Source organism: Pristiophorus japonicus, chromosome 23 (genome assembly GCF_044704955.1).
Source record: "Pristiophorus japonicus isolate sPriJap1 chromosome 23, sPriJap1.hap1, whole genome shotgun sequence".
In the NCBI taxonomy this organism is placed as follows: domain Eukaryota; kingdom Metazoa; phylum Chordata; class Chondrichthyes; family Pristiophoridae; genus Pristiophorus; species Pristiophorus japonicus.
Window position 1 is genome coordinate 51,277,408 of NC_091999.1, and position 10,777 is coordinate 51,288,184.

Here is a 10,777-nt window from a genome sequence, read left to right on the forward strand (position 1 = left end):
GAACATTTTTCGCAATATTGACACGGGGGCAACTCTCCTATTCTTTTTCGAGTAATGCTCTGGGACCTCCAACAACCACCCGAGTGCGCAGACGGAGATTCAATTTAACATTTCATCCGAAAGTCAACAGTTTCAACACTGCAAAATTCCCCAAATGCTGCAGTTGAGTGTTAGCCAAGATTATATGCTCAAGTCTCAGGAGTGAGACTTGAACACACAAACTCCTGATTCAGTCAAGAATGCTGCCACTGAACCAAAGCTGAGACAAAAGCTCACAGCCATATTACTTTCCCACGTCTTTTTTATAAGTTCCAGGACATACCAAATTCATGGTGATGATTTCCACAGACAGTTGCACATACACATAGACATTTTTACAGATAGACAGACACAGAGACACACACACAAAAATTTACACGCACCAACGGACATGCACAGATGCCTTAGACATCTCGAAGGATAGACAGGCTGAATCACTGTCGCAACTTTGGCTGATTTTTGCGATTTTCTATCCGTATGCATGGTGAATATTGCAGATTAATGAAAGAAAGAAAATAGCGGCGGCATTGAAAGGTGTGGGACGTACTTCCGTCTATCTCAGAATCAGTTTTGCAGGGACCTGGTTAAATTGTCAAACAGAATGAAATATGCTGAGAAACGGAGTCGGCAGGATTCAAATCTTTGCGGGGAAACCCGAATGGATTTTTAGTCTATGGCCTTAACCAATGGGCCACCACTACTCGCTCGCTGCCTTTTTAAAGGTTACTCAGTTAAAACTCAACCATCCATCTCTGTGCAGCAGACGGCCACAGAATAGTGAAAAAGTGACCGTTTGCTAAAAATCTGGAAGAGGCTGTATTTTTGCTGCTCTATATTGCTCTGGAACTTTTTAATATGAATCTATACCAAGAAACAGAAGCAAAATTCTGCCTTTTGTAAAATGCAGCCTCCCCGTAGTAAATTGAACCGTGGTCTCCCGTGTGACAGGCGGGGATATTCACCACTTTCCCACGAGGAATTGATGCGCATGTGTTTTGTCAAAGCAATATTCGAGCTGTGAATAGAACTGGACACAATGTGAAGTCGACAGACACATTGCGAGACAGAGACAAACCGACAAACAGGGAGAGACAGACAGCGAGATCAAGACAACGAGAGACATCAAGTGTGAGACTGAAAACGAGAGGCAGACCGAGTGAGAAAAAGACTCTCAAACACATACATCTAAAGAGATCTGTGTGTGTGATCTATAAAGAGAAAGAGGGAAAGAGTGAGAGAAAGACAATCATAAAGAAAGTGACAAGGAGAGAGACAGATGGAGAGAGAGCGACAGATAGACAGAGAGACAAAGAAATAAAAAGAAAATGTTGGACATTCTTAGCAGGTTAGAGATAGGAACTACCAGCGACAGGCTAAGAGAGACAGGCAGGCAGAGACATAGATAGACAGAGATGATGGGAAAGAGTGAGACAGTCAGACAGAGACTGAGAGAATCCCATTGGAACACAACTGGACACCGTGAGAAAGAGACAGGCACATTGAGAGACAGAGACAAACAGCAAAACAGGGAGAAACTGACAGCGAGGTAGAGACAGAGAGAGACAGAAAGTTTGAGGCTGAGAGTTAGGGTCAGACTGAGTGAGGCAAAGACTCAAACACATACATATACAGAGATGTGTTTGTGTGATTTATAAAGAGAGGGAGGGAAAGAGTGAGAGAAAGACAGGGACAAGGAGAGAGACAAAGAGGGAGACAGATAGAGAGAAAGATAAATAGAGAGAGAGAGACATCGAGACAAAAACAGAAAATGATGGATATACTCATCAGGTTAGAGACGTGGACGAGCAGAGACAGGCAAAGACAGAGATGATGGGAAAGAACGAGACAGTCAGACAGAGAGTATGACAGAATCCCATTGGAACAGAACTGGATACCGTGTGAAGGAGACAGATTGAGAGACAGAGACAAACAGAGAAAGTGAATCAGAGAGAGGCAGACTGAGAGAGACAAAGACTCAAACACACAAATACATACACAGCTCTCTAAAGACAGAGCGAGAGGCAGAGACTGAGCGATACAGATACATTTCACAATTTCATTTCATTATCTGCTCAGATTGTCACCGAGCTACAGAAAAATGCAAATGCAACAGATGAAAATCAGTTATCACTGAGCAGAATGGGAGAAATCACTGTTTAATTAAGTAATTACCAGGAGTGGGGTTCGAACACTCGCAGGTAGAAACCCATTGGATCTTAATCCCAACGCCTTAACCACTCGGCCATCCTGGTGCCGTCAGCGATTGGATTCTGTCTATGTGAGAATCTGGGCTTCAACTCCACCTCCACAGACACACACAAACACATCGGGTTTCAGGGAGTATTTCCGAACATTTTTCAGAATATTGACACGGGGGCAACTCTCCTATTCTTTTTCGAGTAATGCTCTGGGACCTCTCACAACCACCCGAGTGCGCAGACGGAGCTTCAATTTAACATTTCATCCGAAAGTCAACAGTTTCAACACTGCAAAATTCCCAAAATGCTGCAGTTGAGTTTTAGCCAAGATTATATGCTCAAGTCTCAGGAGTGCGACGTGAACACACAAACTGCTGATTCAGTCAAGAATGCTGCCACTGAACCAAAGCTGAGACAAAGGTTCACAGCCATATTAATTTCCCAAGTCTTTTTTTTAAGTTCCAGGACATACCAAATTCATGGTGATGATTTCCACAGAGAGTTGCACATACACGTAGACATTTGTACAGATAGAAAGACAGAGATCTACACACAAAAATTTACACGCACCAACGGACATGCACAGATGCCTTAGACATCTCGAGGGATAGACAGGCTGAATCACTGTCGTAACTTTGGCTGATTTTTGCGATTTTCTATCCGTATGTATCGTGAATATTGCAGATTAATGAAAGAAAGAAAATAGCGGTGGCATTGAAAGGTGTGGGACGTTGTTCCGTCTATTTCAGAATCAGTTTTGCAGGGACCTGGTTAAATTGTCAAACAGAATGAAATATGCTGAGAAACGGAGTCGGCAGGATTCAAATCTTTGCGGGGAAACCCGAATGGATTTTTAGTCGATGGCCTTAACCAATGGGCCACGACGACTGGCTCGCTGCCTATTTAAATGTTACTCAGTTAAAACTCAACCATCCATGTCTGTGCAGCAGACGGCCACAGAATAGTGAAACAGTCACCGTTTGCTAAAAATCTGGAAGAGGCTGTATTTCTGCTGCTCTTTATTGCCCTGGAACTTTTTAACATGAATCTATACCAAGAAACAGAAGCAAAATTCTGCTTTTTGTAAAATGCAGCCTCCCCGTTAGGGAATTGAGCCGTGGTCTCCCGTGTGACAGGCGGGGATATTCACCACTTTCACCACGAGGAATTGATGCGCATGGGTTTTGTCAAAGCAATATTCGAGCTGTGAATAGAACTGGACACCATGAGAAGTCGACAGACACATTGCGAGACGGAGACAAACCGACAAACAGGGAGAAACAGACAGCGAGATCCGACAACGAGAGACAGCAAGTGTGAGACTGAAAACGAGAGGCAGACCGAGTGAGAAAAAGACTCTCAAACACATACATCTAAAGATATCTGTGTGTGTGATCTATAAAGAGAAAGAGGGAAAGAGTGAGAGAAAGACAATCATAAAGAATGTGACAAGGAGAGAGACAGATGGAGAGAGAGCGACAGATAGACAAAGAGACAAAGAAATTAAAAGAAAATGTTGGAAATTCTCAGCAGGTTAGAGACAGGAACTACCAGCGACAGGCAAAGAGAGACAGGCAGGCAGAGACATAGATAGACAGAGATGATGGGAAAGAGTGAGACAGTCAGACAGAGAGACTGAGAGAATTCCATTGGAACACAACTGGACACCGTGAGAAAGAGACAGGCACATTGAGACACAGAGAAAAAAAGCAAAACAGGGAGAAACAGGCAGCGAGGTAGAGACAGAGAGAGACAGAAAGTTTGAGACTGAGAGTTAGGGTCAGACTGAGTGAGGCAAAGACTCAAACACATACATATACAGAGATGTGTTTGTGTGATTTATAAAGAGAGGGAGGGAAAGAGTGAGAGAAAGACAGGGACAAGGAGAGAGACAAAGAGGGAGACAGATAGAGAGAAAGATAAATAGAGAGAGAGAGACATCGAGACAAAAAAAAAATGATGGAAATAGTCATCAGGTTAGAGACAGGGACGAGCAGAGACAGGCAAAGACAGAGATGATGGGAAAGAACGAGACAGTCAGACAGAGTGTATGACAGAAACCCATTGGAACAGAACTGGATACCGTGTGAAGGAGACAGATTGAGAGACAGAGAGAAACAGAGAAACAGGGACAGACAGAGTGAATCAGAGAGAGGCAGACTGAGAGAGACAAAGACTCAAACACACAAAGACATATACAGCTCTCTAAAGACAGAGCGAGAGGCAGAGACTGAGCGATACAAATACATTTCACAATTTCATTTCATTATCTGCTCAGATTGTCACCGAGCTACAGAAAAATGCAAATGCAACAGATGAAAATCAGTTATCACTGAGGAGAATGGAAGAAATCACTGTTTAATTAAGTAATTACCAGGAGTGGGGTTCGAACCCAAGCAGGTATAAACCCATTGGATCTTAAGCGCAACGCCTTAACCACTCGGCCATCCTGGTGCTGTCAGCGATTGGATTCTGTCTATGTGAGAATCTGGGCTTCAACTCCACCTCCACAGACACACACAGACACATCGGGTTTCAGGGAGCATTTTCGAACATTTTTCGGAATATTGACACGGGGGCAACTCTCCTATTCTTTTTCGAGTAATGCTCTGGAACCTCTCACAAACACCCGAGTGCGCAGACGGAGCTTCAATTTAACATTTCATCCGAAAGTCAACAGTTTCAACAATGCAAAATTCCCCAAATGCTGCAGTTGAGTGTTAGCCAAGATTATATGCTCAAGTCTCAGGAGTGCGACTTGAACACACAAACTCGTGATTCAGTCAAGAATGCTGCCACTGAACCAAAGCTGAGACAAAAGTTCACAGCCATATTACTTTCCCAAGTCTTTTTTTTAAGTTCCAGGACATACCAAATTCATGGTGATGATTTCCACAGACAGTTGCACATACACATAGACATTTTTACAGATAGACAGACACAGAGACACACACACAAAAATTTACAAGCACCAACGGACATGCACCGATGCCTTAGACATCTCGAGGGATAGACAGGCTGAATCACTGTCACAACTTTGGCTGATTTTTGCGATTTTCTATCCGTATGTATCGTGAATATTGCAGATTAATGAAAGAAAGAAAATAGCGGCGGCATTGAAAGGTGTGGGACGTTTTTCCGTCTATCTCAGAATCAGTTTTGTAGGGACCTGGTTAAATTGTCAAACAGAATGAAATATGTTGAGAAACGGAGTCGGCAGGATTCAAATCTATGCGGGGAAACCCGAATGGATTTTTAGTCTATGGCCTTAACCAATGGGCCACGACTACTGGCTCGCTGCCTTTTTAAATGTTACTCAGTTAAAACTCAACCATCCATCTCTGTGCAGCAGACGGCCACAAAATAGTGAAAAAGTCACCGTTTGCTAAAAATCTGGAAGAGGCTGTATTTTTGCTGCTCGATATTGCTCTGGAACCTTTTAACATGAATCTATACCAAGAAACAGAAGGAAGCAAAATTATGCCTTTTGTAAAATGCAGCCTCCCCGTTAGGGAATTGAACCGTGGTCTCCCGTGTGACAGATGAGGATGTTCACCACTTTCCCACCAGGAATTGATGCGCATGGGTTTTGTCAAAGCAATATTCGAGCTGTGAATAGAACTGGGCACCATGAGAAGGCTATGGGACCTTTCACATCCACCCGAGGGTGCGAATGAAGCTTCAATTTAACATTTCATCCGAATGTCAACAGCTTCAACAATGCAAAATTCCCCAAGCACTGCATTTGAGTGTCAGCCAAGATGACGTGCTCAAGTCTCAGGAGTGCGACTGACACACACAACCTCCTGATTCAGTCGCGAATGGAGCCACTGAAACAAAGCCGATACCAAAGATCACAACCGTATTATTTTCCTGAACCTTTTTAAAATTTCCAGGACGCACCAAATTCATGGTGATGATTTCCATGGACAGTTGCACATACACAGAGACATGCATACAGACAGACATACACAGACACACACACACACAATAACCAAAAATATACACGCATCAACATAGAAACATAGAAACAAATAAATTAGTTGCAGGAGTAGGCCATTCGGCCCTTCGAGCCTGCACCATCATTCAATAAGATCATGGCTGATCATTCAACCTCAGTACCCTTTTCCTGCTTTCTCTCCATACCCCTTGATCCCTTTAGCCGTAAGGGCCATATCTAACTCCGTTTTGAATATATCTAACGATCTGGCCTCAACAACTTTCTGCGGTAGAGAATGCCAGAGTGAAGAAGTTTCTCCTCATTTCGGTCCTAAATACCTTACCACTTAATCTTACACTGTCACCCTTGGTTCTCGAATTCCACAGCAATGGGAACATTCTATCCGCCTCTAACCTGTCCAATCTCGTCAGAATTTTATATATTTCTATGGGAGCGCCTCTCATTCTTCTAAACTCCAGTGGATACCAGCCCAGTTGATCCAGTCTCTCCTCATATGTCAGTCCTGCCATCCCGGGAATCAAGCTGGTGAATCTTCGCTGTACTCCCTCAATAGCAAGGACGTCCTTCCTCAGATTGTGACAACAAAACTAAACACAATATTCCAGGTGTGACCCCACCAAGGCTCTGTACAACTGCAGTCAGACCTCCCTGCTCCTATACTCAAATCACCCAGCTATGAAGGCGAACATGCCATTTGCCTGCTTCACCGCCTGCTGCATCTGCATACCAACTTTCACTGACTGATGTACCATGACACCCAGATCAAGATATACACAGAGTGCTTATACAAATAGATGGATAGACAGGCAGGTTCACGGTCGCTACTTTGGCTGGCTTTTGTTCCATCTATCTCAGAATCAGTTTTGCATGAACCTGGCTAAATTATCAAACAGAATGAAATATGCTGAGAAACGCAGTCGGCCGGAATCAAATCTGCACGGGGAAACCCCAATAGATTTTCAGTCCATCGTCTTAACCACTCGGCCACAACTACTGGTTCGCTGCCTCTTTAAATGTTACTCAGATAAAACTCAGTCATCCTTTTCTGTGCAGCAGATACCCACAGAATCCTGAAACAGTCTCCGTTTGCTAAAAATCTGGAAGTAGCAATCTGATCTTGCTGTATTTTTAATGTTCTATATTACTCTGGAACTTTTAAACATGAGTCGATGCCAAGAAACAAAAGTAAAACTTTGTACATTTGAAACAACTGCCTCCTCGTCGGCGAATTGAACCCCAGTCTCCCGCATGACAGGCAGGGATACTCACCACTATACTAACGAGGAACTGACAGATAGTGCCTCTGTCAGACCTGGAATCGAGATGTGAACAGAACTCGACACCATGAGAAGCCGACCGACATATTGAGACAAACCGACAAACAGGGAGAGACAGACAACGAGATAGAGACAACGAGAGACAGAAAGTATGAGTCTGAGGCAGACTGAGTGAGAAAACGACTCAAATACAAACATATACAGAGATGTGTGTGTGCGATTTATAAAGAGAGAGAGGGAAAGAGTGAGAGAAAGACAATGATAAAGACAGTGACAAGGAGAGAGACAGATAGCGAGAGAGAGATAGAGACAAAAACTGAAAATGATGGAAATACTTATCAGGTTAGAGACAGGGACGAACAGAGGCAGGCAAAGACATGGTCAGACAGAAATAATGGGAAAGAGAGAGCGAGTCAGACAAAGAGTCTGAGAGAATCCCATTGGGACAGACGTGGAGACCGTGAGAAAGAGTCAGATTGAGAGACAGAGACAAATCGAGAAACAGGGACAGATATATTGAGACAAAGACTCAAACATACAAACGCATACACAGCTCTCGAAAGAGAGAGAGAGGCAGAGACCGAGCGACACAGATACATTTCACAATTTCATTTCATTATCGGCTCAGAGTGTCACATAGGTACAGAAAATTGCAGATTCAACAGATGAAAATCCGGTATCACTGATCGGAATGGGAGGAAATCCGTGTTAAATTAAAGAGATACCAGGAGTGGGGTACAAACCCACGCGGGAAAAGTCCATTGAATTTTAAAGCCACCGCCTTAACCACGCGGCCATCCTGGTCCTGTCACAATCTGGATTCTGTCTCTGCGAGAATCTGGATTCAACCCCACTCCCACAGACACACACATACACATCGTTTTTCAGTGAGCATTTACGAACATTTTTAGTAATATTGACACGGGGGCAACTCTCCTATTCTTTTTCGAGTAATGCTCTGGGATGTTTCACATCTATACGAGGGTGCAGACGGAGCTTCAATTTAACATTTCATCCGAACGTCAACAGCTTGAACAATGCAAAATTCCCCAAGTGCTGCACTCGAGTGTTAGCCAAGATTATATGCTTAAGTCTCAGGAGTGGGAATTGAACGCACAAACTCCTGATTCAGTCGAGACTGCTGCCACTGCAACAAAGCCGATACCAAAGTTCACAACAGTATTATTTTTCCATATTCTTTTTTATAAGTTCCAGGACATACCAAATTCATGGTGGTGATTTCCACAGACAGTTACACGCACCAACGGAGATGCACCGATGCCTTAGACATATAGAAGGATAGGCAGTCTGAATCACTGTAGAAACTTTGACAGCTTTTTGCGTTTTTCTATCCGTATGTATCTTTAATATTGCAGATTAATACAAATCAGAAAGAGATGTCAGTGTTGAAAGGTGTGGGATGTTATTCCACCTATCTCAGGATCAGTTTTGCAGAGACATGGTTAAATTGTGAAATGCAATGAAAAATGCTGGGTATCGAAGTCTGCAGGATTCGAACCTGCATGGGGAAAACTCAATGCATTTCGAGTTCATCGCCTTAACCACTCGGTCACGACTAATACATTTCTGCCTCCTTGAACGTTACGCAGAAACAACTCAGTCATACATCTCTGTGCAGCAGACGGCCAAAGAATCATGAAAATGTCTCCGTTTGCTCAAAATCAGGAAGAGGCAATCTCCTCTACCTGTATTTTTACAGTTCTATATTGCTCTGGAACTTTTTAATATGAATCTCTTCCAAGAAACAGAAGTAAAATTCAACATTTTGAAACAACTGCCTCCCCGTCGGGGATTTGATCCCCGGACTCCTCATGACAGGCGGGGATACTCACCACTATACAAACGAGAAACTGACGGGCATCAGTTCTGTCAGAGCAGGAATCGAGTTGTGAACAGAACTGGACACCATGAAAAGTCGACAGACACATTGAGAGACAGAGGCAAACCGACAAACAGCGAGAGACAGACAGCGAGATAGAGACAACGAGAGACAGAAAGTGTGAGACTGAGAAGGAGAGGCAGACTGAGTGAGAAAAAGACTCAAACACATACATATACAGAGGTCTGTGTGTGTGATCTATTAAGAGAGAGAGGGATAGAATGAGAGAAAGAAGATGATAAATACAGTGACAAAGGAGAGATACAGATAGAGAGAGAGAGATAGAGACAAAAGCAGAAAATGATGGAAATACTTATCAGGTTACAGACAGGGACTAACAGAGACAGACAAAGAGAGACAGACAGGCAGAGACATAGACAGACAGAGATGATGGGAAAGAGTGAGACAGTCAGAAAGAGAGACTGAGAGAATCCGATTGGAACAGAACTGGACACCGTGAGAAAGAGAGAGACACATTGAGAAACAGAGACAAACAGGGAAACAGGGAGTGACAGAAAGTGAGATAGAGACAGAGAGAGACAGAAAGTTTGAGACTGAGACGGAGGGTCAGACTGAGTGAGACAAAGACTTGAAAACATACATACACAGAGATGAGTTTGCGTGCTCCAAAAAGAGAGGGAGGCAAATAGTGATGGAATGAAAAGAAAAAGCCAGGGACAAAGAGAGAGACAAAGAGGGAGACAGATAGAGAAAAAGACAGATAGAGAGAGAGACAAAGTGGCAAAAACAGAAAATGATGGAAATACTCATCAGGTTCGAGGCAGGGAGTAATAGAGACAGGCAAATACATGGACAGACAGAGATGATGGAAAGAGAGAGACAGTCAGACAGAGAGTCTGAGAGAATCCGTTTGGAACAGAACTTGACACCGTGAGAAAGAGACAGATTGAGAGACAGAGAAACAAACAAAGTAAAAGGGACAGACAGAGTGAATCAGAGAGAGGCAGACTGAGAGAGACAAAGATTCAAATACACAAACACATACACAGCTCTCTAAAGGGAGAGAGAGGCAGAGACTTAGCGACACAGATACATTTCACAATTTCATTTCGTTATCTGCTCAGAGTGTCACCGAGTTACAGAAAAATGCAAATGCAACAGATGAAATTCGGGTATCACTGAGCAGGATGGGAAAAAAATCTTTGTTTAATTAAGCAATTACCAGGACTGGGATATGAACCCACGAGCGTAAAAACCCAGTGGATTACCAGCCCAACGCCTTAACCACTCGGCCATCCTGGTCCCGTCAGCAATTGGATTCTGTCTCTGTGAGAATCTGGGCTTCAACTCCACCCCCACAGCCACACACATGCACATCCGGTTTCAGGGAGCATTTCCGATCATTTTTAGCAATATTGACACGGGGGCACCTCTCCTATTC

At 43.5% G+C, this 10,777-nt stretch overlaps 1 non-coding gene across 1 annotated transcript; it reads right to left on the reverse strand.

Moving 5' to 3' along the window:
* Positions 1-4,608: 4,608 nt before the first annotated feature.
* On the reverse strand, positions 4,609-4,691 carry trnal-uaa (transfer RNA leucine (anticodon UAA)). The gene has a single exon. It is a non-coding gene; the product is annotated as a tRNA-Leu (tRNA).
* Between the last annotated feature and the right edge of the window lie 6,086 nt (positions 4,692-10,777).